General features: G+C 54.1%; 1 protein-coding gene and 1 long non-coding RNA gene across 4 annotated transcripts in view; one reads left to right on the top strand and one right to left on the bottom strand.

Annotated features, from left to right (window-relative positions):
* Positions 1–15,821, bottom strand: part of MVB12B (multivesicular body subunit 12B) — a 172,332-nt gene that overhangs the window by 28,374 nt on the left and 128,137 nt on the right. The window lies entirely within an intron of this gene.
* Positions 126–15,016, top strand: LOC106509263. 2 transcript variants are annotated; one of them, XR_001306629.2, is made up of 5 exons: positions 126–435; positions 738–829; positions 1,643–1,730; positions 7,155–7,234; positions 12,323–15,016. It is a non-coding gene; the product is annotated as an uncharacterized LOC106509263 (long non-coding RNA). The 2 variants fall into 2 exon arrangements; XR_002337575.1 differs by lacking the exons at positions 7,155–7,234; positions 12,323–15,016 and adding an exon at positions 2,772–6,450.

Genomic DNA, 15,821 nt, shown 5'->3' with positions numbered 1-15,821 from the left:
ACGGCACTGCCCTCCTGGCTGCCCAAGTCAGGCAGCCACGGCCCACTTTCTCTCTCCTTCAAATTCTCACAGTCCCCACTGTCACCTGCCTTGCCTGTGTCACTCTCGGCTCTCTGCACGAGTACCTCTTTCCTGGCTTTTCTCTGCCCACAGGACAGGCGGCAGGGCCCCAGGGCAGAACTCCCTCCTGTGCTCGGGAAGCAGGCCGGCCAAATGCGTAGGGAGCAGTTTCCAGCGAGCACGCCTTGGGCTGCATCACTAAGCTGAGAACGCTGATCATTTATCCACTAGGCTTCCTGCCCTGGGTGTTTAAAGGCCGATTTGGAGTCTGGGTGTTTTTGGTTAAGATATGGTGACGATCTCCCTCCTCACTGGCGGCAGCTGCTTCTGTCTAAATGACAGTGTGTGTTCAGGAAACTTGTGTTCTGGAAAGGGGTAAGGTGGCCTGGTTACCCCGGGAAGTGAGGGGCCTGGGAGCGCTGGGCGGGAGGGAGGGAAGGAGGCCGGCAGTCAGCCTGTGGCCGGAGGAAGGGATGGAGGGTTTCCAAGGGTGGTGCTCCCTGCCCTCCCTTCACCTCGCTCCCCCCATCCTGCTGGGTCTGCTGAGTGTCCTCCTGCAGGAAGCTGTCCCCAAAGCCCTGCCTGCTCCCTGGGTGCCTGGCCGGGGCTGCATCTCCTCTCCTGGTCATGGGCCTCCGGCTGTCCCTGTGTGAGCCACCTCTGTGTTCTTGTTCCAGCACAGGGGGCTCAGCGCCCCCGTAACGGGGCTGCAGCCTGGGAGACACGTGAGAGGAGAAAAGGAAGATACAGCCCTAAGACCGTCTGAGAGGTAAGAGGCTGCAGTGAGGGCGCCTTCGGGACTGGGGGCCACACTCTCCGGAGGGGGTTCAGCGGCAGAGGAGACAGTCGGAGGACCAAGGATCTAATCCGATCTGGAGTGGAGCTGGCTGGTGGAGGGAGGGAGATGGGAACTTGGAAATAAGTTATCACTTTGCCAGTTGCTGAGAGAAGGATGGGCACAGCCAAATGCTCCCATAATCATCTAGAAAACAGATTTTTACAATCTTGGATGAAAAGAAAGCAAGTCCGTAGGGTCTCATGGCCAAAGCCCCTGGACGGAAGCTGGCTGAGAGGAACAGTGATGGTGACACCCTCAGGGTCCCTGAAAAGGGAGCCCGAGTCCCCAGGAGCCGGTGAGAGTTTGCTAAACAGATGACCTGCCAACCATGTTCCATTTATTTAAAAAATCTAGCATAGCCAAGATTACGGGAGGCTGAAAGAACGCAGATTTTAGCAAAGCATTTGACAAATGTCTCATGTTACCCACATGGAGAAGATGGATAAACATGGGCGGATGACGCTAAGGGTAGGAGAACCCATAACTGCTTGGACTAGACGTTCGAGAAGCTGATTAATAGACAGACGCTGACCTCGAGCGACCTCTCTGGAGGGTGCCCGGGGCGTTATCAATTACTTCAATGAAGACATGCACAGTAGGCTTTATCCAGTAGGCGGCTGAGGGGGACAGTCTATAAACCGGGTAACAGAAAGAAAGCCAATTAAGGTCTCAAAAAGTTGGGGTCATGGGCTAAACTTAGCAGATGGAATTTACTAAAGGTCTCTGTTACACCCTGCACTCTAGGTCCAAAACACCAACTGTATTAGATGGAACGAAAGAGGCGTTCACGCTGGACCGACAGCGGGAGACACGAAAAAAGACGCGTCTGCAGGTGGGTAAATCAGTACCAGGACCTGACTCTTCAGAGGGGCGGAGGGGCAGCCCTGGTGCCAGTGGGACGCAGCTGCCGCCTTGGTCTGCTCAGAGTTAGGGCTGCCTTCCCAGGAGGTCGTCACCGTGGGCAGCCTAGGGATGGCAGGGGACCTGAGGCAGCAGGAAGGGAGCAGAGGAGGCCATCCGATCTGCTGCTCCAGAAAGGCCTGAGATCCCACCGACTTGCCCACTTCTGCTCACGCCGAGAGCCCAGCACACAGGAAGCGCGGGGAGACGGGGCTCTGGTCCAGAAGGCGGGCGTCATCAAATGCCTGCCGGTGCTCTCACGGCCGTCCCAGGAAGGGGGGCAAGCACAGTTCCGAGGGGAGACCCTGCCCTCCTCTGGGGAAGACGGGAGGCAGGGAGGGGGCGCAGAGCCGGGGAGGGGAGGGCCCGGCCGGACAGATGACCACCTGGGGAGTCAGGGAGGGATTCTGCACCTTGGGTAGGAAGCTGCGCTGCGGGACGGGGGACGGCTGAATCCCTTTCTGATTCCATCCCATCCATCTCTATTCTCGTTATCTGGCTAGCCTTCCCATATCTTAAGATAACGAGAGGTTTGCCAAGCATCATTCTGAAAATCAATGGCACACATTTTTCTTTCTCTTTTTTTTTGGTGTGTCTTTTTAGGGCCGCAGCCGTGGCACATGGAAGTTCCCAGGCTAGGGGTCGACGCGGCGCCGCAGCTGCTGGCTGACCCCACAGAGTGGCACACATTCTTCCTGTGCTCCAGAGGACCCTCATGGATCATCCCCATCCTGGCTTTGCGGGGAGGAGCCGCGCTTCCTTCCCTCTGCCCTCGCCTTGGCCAGTGTTTGCTCTCGCTCTTCTTTTAGCACCGGGGGGCCGGGATTCTCCTCCTAGCGTTCAGGCCACGGCAGAGTCCTCCCCAGAGTGACGCACACGGTGCAGGTGCAGAGCCGTGACAAGCGGGCCCAGCTCTCACGGAGCCTCGGCTTAGGGGTACAGGCCCGTCCCTTCAACCTCCTCTCCCCCTCAGCCTGGGGTTTGTATGCGGTCCTCACACAGACACGGCCTGACCAACCTGTGGCCACAACCCAGAAGCACGACAGAGAAGTCTGTCCTTTCCTCACTGGTGCGAAAGGGGGCATTCCTGGGGCCCGGAGCCCTCAGCTGCCCAAACCTCGGAGGTGACACCTCTTGTGGCCCAGCCCCAGGCTGGAAAGAGACAAAAGCAAGGCAACTGCACCGGCTGACCACACACTAGTAGTGGACACGGATCAAGTGACTCAGCCCTGAAAATGATCACGCACAAGGTATATACGGAAACCTGGCTTGGGAGGAGCTACGCTTGATGGGGCCAGGATTCAAGCCCAGAGCCCAGCTGGCACTGGCGCTGCAGCGGTGTGGCAGGCAGCAGGCGTGTGGGCCCACTGTGTGTCCGGTGGGTTAAACGGAGACAACAGCAGTCGTCCAGGGGCTGCTGTGATGGTGAAGGGGGCCCTGGGCCAGCGCGGGCTTCTGCTCCGACCCCGAGCGCCTCGCCAGGCAGGCTTTCTCTCAAGACCAGGACGGCGCTTCCCCCTTCTTCTTCCTTTGTTGCTTCTTTTTCAATTTTATTTTTGGTGGCAGTTTTAACAAAACGCTGATCCTCGGCACCAAGCGGCACATACAGCAGATGAAAGCAGGGATGTGCCGCGGGCTCCGTGGCGCAATTAGCATTCTCCTAAACAAACGAGCTTCAACAGAGCTGTAATTAAGCAGGCCTGTAATTAAGTATATGCCCTTTATCATAACGATCATGCTTAAAAATGGCATGATGCATGGAACTCTGTTATTAATGCTGTAATCCCAAACTGAAGTGCGAGTACATAGAAATCAGTGTGTCAGGCCTGTCACCAGAGTGTTTGTAAAATACATTAAAGAAAAAAGCCGGGAAACAATGAGCTCATTCAACTGTTCTTTTTACAATCAGGCGCTGCAAGTCAGGAGGATTGCGAATGCTTACAGAATCTGCAAGGTTTAAACAAATAGAGCTCTAATCTGCTCCTGTGTTAATACCACCCCCCAGCTTAAAGAAGGAAACCGGGGTGGGGTGACCGGGCTACCTGCCTTTGCTCTCCCTGAGGAAGCAGCCCGATGTGCACACCATATTTGGACATAAAATTGGATTCCTGCTGGCACAGACAGCTCTGCCATGAATCCATAGGAACTCTGCCTGGCAGCAGGTCAGGGTCACGGCCTGCGTCTTCCCTTTGCATGGGAACCATGACTTTACTCGCCAAGGCGACCCCTCAGGGCCGTCCCTTGGTCCTCCCCTCCACACACGCGCCCTTGGACTTGGGGTCCAACACGAACCCACTGCTGCCCAATTCCCAAAGGCACTGAGCCCAGGACCACCCCGTCACCGTGGTCAGGGCTGCTGATTCCTTCCTCCACGTGGAAATACTCCATCGACACATGTATTAACTGCAACACGCTTGATAAAGAGGGCCATACTGTCACATGGTAAACAATGTAAAATTAAAAAAAAAAAAAAAAAGAAAGAAAAGAAAGGACTAGGAGCTCCCATTGTGGCTCAGCGGTGATGAACCCAACTAGTATCCCTGAGGACATGGGTTTGATCCCTGACTAGTATCCCTGAGGACATGGGTTAAGGATCCTGCGTTGCTGAGGCTATAGTGTAGGCTGGCAGCTGCAGCTCCATCGACCCCTACAGGGGAACTTCCATATGCTTCGGGTGTGGCCCTAAGAAGCAAAAAAAAAAAAAAAAAAAAAAAAAAAAACCCAAAAAACAAAACCAAAACCAAAACCCAGAAAGACTGCATTACCAGCATCTCATTTGTTATCTGCTTACAGTTGCCGAGTGGTGTTAAGTGAACCTGGTCACAGTTCCTCGCAGGTCCTTGCAGCGCTGATGGTGAACGACACGGCTTATTGGCAGCCAGGCGTTTTCAGAATGAAATTAAATGCCGCTGGAATGGTGGGAGGCCTTTCATTCCACGTACCTGCTTGGGGCTTGGGTTGTAAATAACCAGCAACCCGGGCCTTTCTTCTTCCCTTTCCTGCTGTGTTTCAAAAGTCCTTTACAATTTGTGATGGGAAGAATGCCAACAACTCCAGATCTCAAGGCCATTTCTCAAAACTCATTTGCAAACCAAAACACCAAGCCCGGTCTGCCTTCTTGGTGATTTCACTTGGGGGATACTCCTTGGAAGATAGCCGTGGATGCCCCCAGAGCGTCTGCTAGGTGACATTCCAACGGAGCCTACCCAAGGCCAACGACTTCCTTCTAAAGCCCCAAAGTAATTTGTTTTGCCATGTTATTCACATGCCAAAAGCAGCGATTTGTCACCACAGCGAGAGCTCCCTGAGTCCCACGCACGAGGCGGCTCTGTGGGCGGAAGGAGGGACCCGGGGCCCAACCAGCGAGCGGGAGCACCGTCACACACGGTCCTCCCTAACGGGGGACGGCCACGCCCCTGGGCAGCACGGTGGGCCTGCAGCAGGCACAGCAGGCCTCCCCTTCTTCAGGGCAGGGGCCCAGGCCAGGTCCCACCCCACCTCTGACTTAGGACAAGCGGTTTCCTCTCCGTGTCTGTTTCCTCACCTGCAGGAGAAGGAAATATTACCTGGGCGCTGTGAAGTCTGAAGGAGAGAAAAGCAGAGAGCCCAGGCACAAACTGTCACCATCACCATCCCTCCTGCACTGGAGGAAAAGCCTTCCAAGGCAGGCCTTTCTCTCTCTCTGCTTTTATGCAAAAATGCAAGTGTGTCCAACTAAATCATGGCACCGAGGCTGTGGCTCCTGCTCTAAAGGCTTCTGGAGGCAGAGGAGTGCAGCCTGCCCAGGAGGGCCCCACCAGCACCCTGGCCTTGGCTCTCCCGGCGTCTACTCTGCTGCTGTCGCAGGTTAAGCCCCACAAGGTCCCAGCTTGGCCCAGGTGCTCAATGTCCTCAGGAAAAGAGCCCCTAAAGCAAAGAGAAGAAAACTGCCCTCTGAAACACCTACCACCTGACAGTAACTGTCACTTTAGTCCTGAGCCCTTCTCCCTCCAGGGCCCCCACCCCTCCAGCCCTCCTAACCCTCCTGCAGGGGGCCTTGCAGCAGAATAGCCACCCCAGGTCTCTGCTGTGAGGGTGGGAACCCACAGAGGCTGGGCCACGCTCCACGCCCATAAGGGACTCTAAATATATGAACGGAACATTCTCACTGCTGTAGAAATGCATTTTGAAACTTTATCAGTACGTACTGATTTGGGGCAGAGACCAACTGCATTTCGTTCAAAGTAAAGACGAAATCCATTTAAGTGACACTTCTTGCTAGCTGCCCAGGGGCTCCAGGTGAGTCACCATCACCTGTGTTCACACCTGCTGCCCACAGTGGACACACAAAGCCCTCGGACAGCTCGAGGCCAAGAAAAGGGGCTTTGCAAGCGAAGAATGAAGAGCAGAACTGAGGGACCGATGCAGATGTGCTGTCACCAGGAGCAACCACATTGCTGCTGAGGGCAGGCATGGTCTAAACAGCCACTGTCCTGTTACAGAGGCAAAGCCTTGATGGAGAAGGGACAGGCCTCGTCCAGGCTCAGGCCCCAGGCCGGAAAGGTGCACTTTCTTTTCCATGGCTCTTCTCCCCTTCTCAAAACCAACTCGTGTATATTTTTAAGTTTTTTTTTTTTTCAAACTGATCAATAAATACATTTTCTAAAGAAACAGTTCTAATAGTCCAGCTATGGTTTCTTTGGTTTCTTCCTTTTTAGGGCGCACCCTGCATGTGGAGGTTCCCAGGCTAGAGGTCGAATCTGAGCTGTAGCTGCCGACCAATGACACGGTCACAGCAACTTGGGATCCGAGACACACCTGTGACCTATACCACAGGGTACAGCAACACCTGACCCTTCACCTATGGAGCCGGGCTCCAGGGATCAAACCGGCATCCTCATCAATGCAATGAACTAGTCAGGTTTGCTACCACTTAGCCGCGGTGGGAACTCCTAGTCTAGCTTTGTTAAAATGCCCCCTGAATCCAGAGCCCGAGGGCCCGCCTCGGGGACAGCCGTGGGAGTGTCTGCACACAGTTCTTGGGGTTCCCCCACCCTGTTTCCTATGGCTTACATATGTGTTTGCATGTGTAGAAGAAATACAGATTTTGAGGGATATGTGCCTGTGTTTTTAATACAAATAGCATCAGAGCATAACTAACTGTTCTGCAATTTGCTTTCTCCCCCCGTCAGAGTTTCCGGGCGGGGGATGCTATAGATCACAGTCTCCGAAACAGGTGCACAGAAGTAAGAAGGCCAGCTCATGAGGAGCCCTGACTGCCACGTAAAGTGGCCTGAATGTCACTGTGAGGTCCCTGGGGAGCCACTGAAGGGTTTTCGCACTGGAGAGAGCGAAATATGTTGTATTTATATTTTAGGAATGACCCCCAGGCTGTGGAGAGGAACAGACTGGGAGAAGAGCGGCTGGAGGCAAGGTCCCTGGGAGGAGGTTCTGACGGTAAATCAAGGGATGCTGGTGGCCTGGACGAGGACCGAGACCGAAAGAATGGAGGAGAGGGGACAAGCGGAAGGACATTTGGATGGCAGAATTAAGGGACCCTGCGATGGGCTGTGGAAGGACCCGGGAGGAGGGGAGGGTCAGGGTGCCTGAGGTTCCGGCTGAAAGAGCTGGGAGGGTCAGCCAGGTGCTGATGTAGGGCCTGGGGCTGAGGGAAACCACGGGGTAAGCCGGTGGGCTCCACCTGGATGCGTTAGTTTGAAGGTCTTGTGAGACACCTGAGGACGCAAGGCTGGTTGGTGCGAATGGCCCAGGACGGAAGCCCAGGAGTGGGGCCTGAAGAAGCGTCTGGGAGGTACCAGCGCGGTGATAACGGAGGACGTGAGGGGAGGTAGGACATTCTGGGAAGAAAACACGGCCGAGGAGAGAGGCAGGCCAAGGACAGAATACCAAGGAACGCCGACAGCTGAGGCTCAGGCCGAGGAAGAAAAGCTGGCAGAGCAACGGGAGGAAGGTTGGGAGGGATCCGTGATGCTGGATCGACAGCTGGAGGAGTCGGGATAAACGCGGCTTTAATGAGCAGACTGTGTATACACACGTGTGCATTTACATGTACGTACATGTGCTCAAACGTACACGCGTGCACATTCATTTCTCTCTGCAGAGGGAGAAGCCATGGCACCTTGAGGGTGATGAGCACAGCCAGTGCCCAGGTTTTGGTTTCCAGGGTTCTCCTCTGACGGGACCGGGGCCTCTGAAGCGGCTGCCTTGGGGCTGGGCAGGGGAGGAACACAGCTGGGACAGCCCGTTGTGCCGGAAGGTAAAGATTCTCAGAGGATCAGAGAAAGGCAGCAAAAGGACACAAGAGCCAGCCGAAAGGGGCTCCCGCTGGCTAAATAGGGAAAAAACTTGAGCATCAAAATAAATAATGATAACAATATCTAAGAATTCAATAGTACGGGAGTTCCTGTTGTGTGACTCAGTGGGTTAAGAACCCAACAAAGTGTCTACAAGGATGTGGGTTCGATCCCTGGCCTTGCTCAGTGGGTTAAGGATCCAGTGTTACTGTGAGCTACGATGTAGGTCACAGACGAGGCTCGGATCCCGTGTTGCTGTGGCTGTGGTGTAGGCCGGCAGCTGCAGCTCCAATTCGACCTGTAGCCTGGGAACTTCCATATGCCTCAGGTGCGGCCCTAGACAGCAAAAAAAAAAAAAAAAAAAAAAAAAAAAAAAAGAAAGAAAAAGGAAAAAAGCATTCACTACTCTGCACTAATTTGCACAAACTGGGGATAACGGAAAGTTCTGCCTTACAATAAAATGTCAACGAAGAAATACTGAAGAAGGCTGGCATTACAAAGTCAATAGGTGCTAAAACCAGCACGTGATGGCCTAGGATCAGATGATGTCAAAGACGGCTCCCAGCCCGGCCCTTCTTCTGTCTCACAAACCTGAGTCTACGCACGGGTGATGAGACCTGGAGTTAAAGCTCAGAAGATACAATTCACAAACCGCCCCACGCCTGGCCCACTGCAGCCAGCAGCTGACCTCCTCTCCCCAAGCAACCATCACGAAGGGTCACAGCAGGTTCTGGGCCAGGGGCCTCCCCTCCCAGCCCTGGAGTCACAGGGCAGGGAGGGATGGTGTCCCAGGTCCTCTGGGTGTCTGCAGCCAGTCCTCACCCCCACTCCGGAGGGCAACCCCACTCTGGAGGGGCGTCTCTCCAGGTGACATGCCCACTTGAACCTCCTAGTGGCCCCAGGAGGTGTGACCATCTCCCTGTCTGTCAAAGGGTGGGAGGCCCAGGAGGGAAGGGACTGGTCGGGGACACGAAGCTGGGGCAGAAGGGAGCCCTCCCGGGTCCGCTGCCCTCCCACCCCACGAGGAAGAGGGGAACACCACGCAGCACGGAGAGTCACCTAAGAATGGAAGCCCGGAGGTGGAGCCGCGAAGGGCGAGCAAGTGAATGGAAGGTACGCACAGCAGACGACGGTAAGGAACCACCTCGGCGGCGTCTGCTGGGCGCTCTCCCCTGGGAGACACGGCTTGTGCCCAAGACAGATCTTCGGGGTTCGCTTTCAGTGCAGGTCTCCTTGCGCAATTCCTTTACTTAAGATCTTCAGCTGTTTCCTCCAGTTTATAGGCTCCTGTGCAAAGGCCAGGCCCTCGCAGGCTGACCCTGACCTGGCTTTGCGGTGCAGCCGCCCCCCTCATCCTGGCTGCCTACACCGCGGGATCTCGGGATCTCGCTACCCAAGCTACTCACCACTTCCTGACCAAGTCCATCTGGATGTGGTCTGCCCTTCTCCCTGCCGTACCTCGGCCTCAAGAGCCCATTCCTGCCTGGGAGCTCCCAAACCAGCCCCCAGGTACCCTGCGGGGCCCTCTCAGGCCGTCACTCATCGGAGTCCGCGGCCTCGCGTGCACTTGCTACTGCGCGCTATCCCAGGGTCTGTCCCAGTGTCTTTCCCCAGATCCCGAGCTCCGGCTGGTCCAGGCCTGCAAGGATGAGGTGACGATCGAGGCAAGGCCACATTCCAGAAGAAAGCTGGGTTTCGAGATGAGAATTCTTTAGGCCTCTGTGAAAAAGGGACATTCTAACTCCTGTCCTTCAGCATCAACGAGGAAGCTTTTAACTGCTTGTTTATTTGCCCAAGTGCTTTGCCAACAGGCCCTCAGGCCCGAGCGTCCCACAAACTGGAAAGGGGTCATAACCGAGAGACCGCTTACAGATGAACAAAAAATGGTACAAAATGAGACAGTTTGGCACCACAGCACAGAGATCTTCTGATCACGATTAGTGGGACCTGGGCACCCCCACCCCACACCACATGAAGGGAAGAATCTAGGATAAGCTCAAGGCCTGAGCCCTGGGGCGGGGGCGGGCCTTGAATGGGGCGGTGGGTCACCACGGGAGGCCCCGGGCTTCATCCTCCCCAAGCTGCCTGGTGATTCCAAAAGCCCGGCCACCGTGATAGACAGACCTGGACCAAAGAGGGACCTGCTACGGAGAGTCTCACAGCAACCCAAGTCCAACGCACGTCCAGGTGAGACTGCACTGCCTGTGTGCCTTCGAACCGGGTCATAACTGTATACCAACACTCCACTTCAAGAGAAAAAAAAAACCCCATTTTTGTGACTTCTATTTGTCTCGCTGTACAGAAAAGCTCAAACACTGGGGTTTTCCAGTTCAAAACCAAAGGCCTGGCCTTCCTTCCCCTCAGGTAGCAGACTGATGTGTGATGGCCGGGGGCGACAGAATTACCACCGTAGTTGGCACGGGGCACACCCCAATCTATACAGGGGTGCCCTCTAGCCAGCAGAATGTTCAAGGGGCTTTTCCCAGGAAACACCTTCTCTTGCAAGCAGCATGTCACGCTTCCCAAACGTGGCCCTGACGGACTGGCAAAAAGGAGCAGTCTGAGACAGAGCGGAGGTCTGGGCTGACGCTTGCTTTGATCTGGAATCCTGAGGGGTGGGCTCCCTTCTATCTGCTCGCTGTGTCTCTGAAGTACAATGCCACAAATTACCCAGGTTTCAGATTTAATATTAACCTTTAAAGGGCATGTCATCGAAATGTATTCTCTAAATATTGGTTGGGAGTTCACTTTGTGAGTCTCTCATGGAAAATGGGTGTGAGGCTGCCACCCATCTCCGACTCCACCTGTCACCGGCATCGCCTGCCACCTGACAGTAATTCCAACCGAACCCAGCAGTCCCACCGACGAACAATTCAGCCATCCACGCTAACCACGCTCAGAGCTCAGCCTTAAGATTTAATAATAGAGCCTGCTAATACGGCTCTCATTTCTGGAGCTGATGAACTTTCAGCGGCAACACGAGTTGAAATAATGAGCACAGAGATGACAAAGAATTTAATCCAGGGTTCTTTGAACTATCCAGTGTAATAAGCACTTGTTCCTTTCCACAATGGGCATATAAAAGAGAAAGCTAAATAATAATTGCTGTAATTATCTTGAAAAATATGCAGAGATTAATGGTGATTATGAAAATCTGTATAATTGTTCTCTGAAATCATCACTGATGAAGTGGTATCGTGAAATGGCCGCAGCCAGAGAACTTTTAACACCGAACTCCATGTGGGCATGGAAACGTGACACTTTGGCTTTCTCCCTGTAAAATGTTACCCTGTGTTTACGAAATTGTTTTTCATCATTTCCAACACCCTGGCCTGCATTTTAACTCTTCGTACCAGCGCCCTGAAAGCTTCCAAGACGCCCTTAATGGGATGCATATGTCATTGTGGTTCAGAGCCCCAAGTTCAACTTGTTATTTATTCAAATAATTAATTACTCTTGTATCCATCGAGCAGTTTGTCATGACACATTAATGACTTGATAGACTTCTATGAACTGGTGAACACAGAACAGCAGAGCGTTTTTATCGTCATTTAATTTTAAAACGATCCTGTGTGAAATTATCTGGTCGTGAGTGATGGGAGCATAAAGAACAGACTCAGCAAAGCCCCTTTTGGATCATTGCTTTATTAATGGTAACGTCAGGGACATGAAAAATGCTAACATTGTCATATTCCGCGGCTGGGGGGAGACGAATGGCTGGGGGGGTGGGCGAGGGCACCCGCCCAGCGCTCCCGGCCCCCGAGAGCAGATGCCCCTCCTGGCGCCAGGCGGGGCGGGACTCACGCCCTGCACACCCACACCCACCGGCTCCAAGAAACCACCTCCACGCCCTTTCGGGTTTATGGCTCTCGACATCTATTACTTTGTGTGTGTGGTCTCTCTCTCTCTCTCTTTTTTTTCTTTAAACTTGAATTTTCCGCCAGTGATATAAAGCACCCTCACGAAAACATTTCGCTTTATTGCTTTGAACATTAAACGTTATTAATCCAATAGAAAAACGTTAAAGATATTGCTGTCACCTTTAAATGTGAAATGATATTAGACGCTGAAAAACGCTGGGTTAGGAGAAAAGAGGTTCCCTGAGTTTCTCTCAAGCCTTGAGATAACTGTGCTGGGCTGATGACAAAAGAGTATTTCTACAGGGCGCACAGCACAACATCTGCTTAAAAGAGATTTCCTGTTCAGCTATTCTTTTTTTTTTTCCCTACAGTGAAAATTGTTTCTCGACTGTTTTAATTACAAACTTGGGAATCTCTGCAAACCACTCCCCAGCAGTGTGATTCAGAGACGACAGACCGTGATTCCTGAAGAGCCCGGCGCAGCCTGCAGGCGGGAATGGGAGGCGATGCTCCGGCTACGAGTGGCCACGCCCTCAAGGGGACGCTGGCAGAGGCAGCAGGGCACTGTTCTGCCCTCCTCCGAAGGAGAAGAAGGCAAGAGTGGCTCTCCACCAAGCTCACCCTTACAAGCTTCTGGCTTCATCTTCCCAATCCCAGAGGGCAGCTCTGCCGCCCGCCCGGATGTCCGCCGCAGGGGCCTGGAGCAAAGGGACCTGCCTCCCGTCCCTCACCAGTCCTTTCAATCCCAAAGAGGGCGGTGGCGGCAGCTGACACGAAACGGAGCTCCTGCTCTGGGCCAGGCCCCATCTAGGTGCTCCTTCCCCCACAGACCATGGGAAGCGCTGTAAACTGGAGCGTTAGGGCCCCGGAGAACGACTGAAAGCACATCCGACGGGAGCGGAGACGGTGGTGTTAGGATGCTGAGGATGAACAAGTCAAAGGACACGGGAGGGTCCACGCCGGAGGTCTGGTGGCCCAGTTTGCAGAATGCCTTTGCCTTTTCCAATCGTGAGACGCTTGGGCCAGATCTCATGATGTGCACGGGGACATTTCCAGCAAGGTGGCCACAAAGTCAGAGTCAAGCCCAGGCTGCCTAAGGGCCTGGGCCACCCCTACCCAGGACCTGCCTCGTGATGCAGGGAGCGGCCGCCGCACGGTGAGCAGGGCCTCGGTCTGCCCTGTCAGGGAGGTCTGAGCAGAGCCATAGCAAGCCAACGCGGCTCGGGGGATCTCTGCCAGGCTCCGAGGCTGTGAGGTGTAGCACAGACTCATTTGGGAGAGTGCTAGGGGCTCTCCGGGAGACAGGCAGGAATCCTCCAGAGCACCTGAGGCTGAGCTACATGCAACCGCAGGGGCCACAGGCAGGGAAAAAATCAGGAAAAGATGGAAACTCCAGGCCAATGACCCCAATCGCAGGGGACAGTGCTTCTCAACGAGGGCACCTCCACTCAGGCAGCCAGCCCACGGAAAGCCGACTCTGACCACAGGAGCCCTCTCTCTGGAGAGCAACCCCATCCCTGAGATGACAAGCAGCATCCCCGTGGGGAAGGGACTGCTGGGCCTGGACTTTGATAGTGCTTTAGAGACGGCACCTTCAGAGCTGGCCCCACGCTACAGAGGGGCGGCCCCTCTCTCCAAACCCCAGGTTCTCAGACTTCCAGGTATGTCAGGGTGGCTCGGGATGCCGGTTAGAAATGCAAATCCCTAGCGCCAGACCACTGGAGACTGGCTCAGGGACTTAGGGGCAATTTAGAAGAAATGCTGATCTGTGCTTCGCTGAGGGGCTCTGGGCGCAGCTCCGTGAAGCTGCTCTGGACATGCAGGACCCTGTTACCCCTAAGGACTAACCAGGGCAGGGCGGGCAGCACCATGGCACCGGTCATAGCTGCCGCTTGGTGAGAGCCTTGGACTCAGGACCAGACACTGTGCCCAACCCTTCCCCTGTCACAGTCCAGCGAGATGGATGGGATCAGCCCTGTCTCGTGCCTGCCAAGAAGCAAGGGCGCCGTGCTTCCAGTTGAAAGGGAAGGCAGTGCGGGTTACCTGTGTCTGTCCAGCTCAGAAGATCAGGCTCAGACACGCCTACAAAACGTGGAGTCCAGAAGTGACAGTGCCAGAGTACAGCCGGTTATTCTACTCACTGGGGGATTGTTCATTAAGCTGTGAACAACCCTTGGTTCCTCTTTGGTCCAGACCATCCCTGCACTGAGCCTCTAAAACTCACAAGGTAAAGGGAGTTCCTTTTTCATGGCTCGGTGGTTAATGAATCCAACTAGGAACCATGAGGTTGCAGGTTGCAGGTTCGATCCCTGGCCTTGCTCAGTGGGTTAAGGATCCGGCGTTGCTGTGAGCTGTGGTGCGGGTGGCAGATGCGGCTCGGATCCTGCATTGCTGTGGCTCTGGCATAGGCCGGCGGCTATAGCTCTGATTAGACCCCTAGCCTTGGGAACCTCCATATGCTGCGGGTGCAGCCCTAGAAAAGACAAAATAAATAAATAAATAAATAAATAAAAAATAAAATAAAACTCACAAGGTGAAAAGGAACCCAGAGTGGCCCTTGGCTTGTCTGTCTCTGTATTTGCGGTGAGTTGTCTTAATACTCATTTCTACGCCATTTCCCTTCAATGGTAGGAAAAAAGGACTCACATAGCTCGTGACTGTCTTTTCGAATATAGACTGAGGCTTTTTTCCACCTAACTCGAACTGAGCTCTTCACATTTTAAAGCAGAGGAACATACCTCTCACTTGAGTTTCCTCCTTAAACCTTCATCTGCTTCTCTGAGTAATGACTTCCAGCCACTTGAAAATCTGCCCTGAACTTTTTAAAGGGACCCTTTGGTCAGAACAACGTGTGAAAGTCCACATTTCAATGGAAATGAACAGCTTAAAAGACACAACCAAGCCATATCTCCACCAGGAGGCTTTCAGGGCTCTCCTTTTAAAGAGGAGAAACTGCAGACAAGGAAGATGGGAACCATCGAAACGCAAGGCCAGAAGGACACCAGGGGTCTGTTCTTAAAAACCCTTTCTTTAAAGTTCCAGGGGAGGGGGAATATTACACGAATTAAACCAACAAACAAACACCAGATCCCTCAGAGGAAGCGGAAACCTTGCAGGCAGGCAAAGCTCTAGGACAGCAAGGAGTGAGGGCTTGGCCGGGCCAGGAAGCAGACACCCCAAGTTCTAAGGGGCACTGGGCAGATGCCCACGGCGACTCCGGGCCACACACCCAGGACTTCCTTTAGCCTGGTTCCCCCCCATCCCACCCCGGCCCGTGCCGGTGAGGCGGACCCTGTCCCAGTTTCAGCATGACGACACCGGCTCAGAGAGGTTTACTGGCTTACTCCATGTGACCCAGCGGGCCAGTAACAAAACTGCATGTTGAATACTGGTCTCTTGACTGCTATGTAGTCATTTATTGGGTCAGTGGAAAAACCATTTGAGCAGAGACCTGGAACAGACCCCAGAACCCAAAGTCAAAGGCTGCCTCTCGGGGACAGAAAGTTCAGGGCTGCTGGCGTGGGGGCCCAGGGGGCGCCGAGCGCACGAGTCATGAACAGTCTGCTCCGTCCTCATTGTGAAAGAGTTTCCAAATCGCCTTCAGACAGCACACGCTGAAAGCACACCTTTTCTCGCGTGTGTTTATTGTTTAATTTTTGGAGGAGAGCGCGCCGGCGTGCTGACTGGGGCTCTCAACTTGATGCTATCCAGGCTGCTGGACAAGCACCAACCTGTGATTTCATTTTCACCTAGGGTTGTGAAAACACCAGGTGGCTTTAACTGTTCTGCCTGTAAAGTCCCCAGTGGCCGGGGTGAGGGGTGTTCTCCCCTCTGCAACGAGACTCTGAGATGCGACACTCCCGTTTCCCG

The sequence above is a fragment of the Sus scrofa genome, chromosome 1 (genome assembly GCF_000003025.6).
Source record: "Sus scrofa isolate TJ Tabasco breed Duroc chromosome 1, Sscrofa11.1, whole genome shotgun sequence".
NCBI classification, from domain to species: domain Eukaryota; kingdom Metazoa; phylum Chordata; class Mammalia; order Artiodactyla; family Suidae; genus Sus; species Sus scrofa.
The sequence above is the reverse complement of the archived record's forward strand: the minus strand, read 5'-3'. Positions and strand labels throughout refer to the sequence as shown.